The sequence below is a fragment of the Acanthisitta chloris genome, unplaced genomic scaffold (assembly GCF_000695815.1).
Source record: "Acanthisitta chloris isolate BGI_N310 unplaced genomic scaffold, ASM69581v1 scaffold7629, whole genome shotgun sequence".
Lineage (NCBI taxonomy): Eukaryota > Metazoa > Chordata > Aves > Passeriformes > Acanthisittidae > Acanthisitta > Acanthisitta chloris.
This window is the reverse complement of record NW_008689721.1, coordinates 142-915: the sequence shown is the minus strand read 5'-3', so window position 1 is coordinate 915 and position 774 is coordinate 142.

The window sequence follows — 774 nt, the reverse complement described above, 5'->3', positions numbered from 1 at the left end:
GTGCTTGTAAGGGTGAGTTGGGTTTTGTGGAGTCTCAATGATGCCAAGGCTGCAGCACAGCAGCCATTCCTCAAAGGACAGCTGTGTCCCCAGTCATGAGACACAGCACTGTCCCTTGGGCACTCCAGATGCTGCAGTCCATGGCACACAGCAGCTTCTGCTCGTGCTCAACTGCTCCAGCCCCCGAGGCAGCATCTCTGCAGTGAGACTCCAGACCACCCACAGCTTCACGAGGAAGGGACATGTTTTCAGATGAATCCTGTGCTTGAAGTTGTGAACCTGCTGCTCCACAGTGCCAAGGACCAGGACAAGGCCGCCTGGTCCAGCTGATACGCTGGCAAGCAGCTGGCAGGCCTGGCAGTCCTGCTGCTCTCGGAACTGGGTTGTCCATGCAGGGACATGGCTGCTCTGCAAGCAGGGGTGGCCATGCACAAGCTGAAATCACAAGCAGCGACTTGGTTTGTTGAGCTCCAAGTGCAGGACAGAAAGAAGAGTTTAAAAAAAAAGTGGTTTCAGAAGCATATTCCTGAGGCAGAAAAAACTGTATCTGGAAATCTGTTTACCCTTCTCACCCCTTCAAGCCATGTGCGCTTATGGTGAAGTCTCAGAGCAGCACCCTTGCCCCACTGTAGCCCATACTCCTGCCCACGATACCATGCCGTGTGTGAGCTGCCTTGGAACAGGGTGAGGAGACACAACAGATTCAATGAGGAGTTCCCAAGACCTGTTAAAAGGAGCAGAAAGCCCCAGGTTGGGGACTGAGTTGGCCACTCA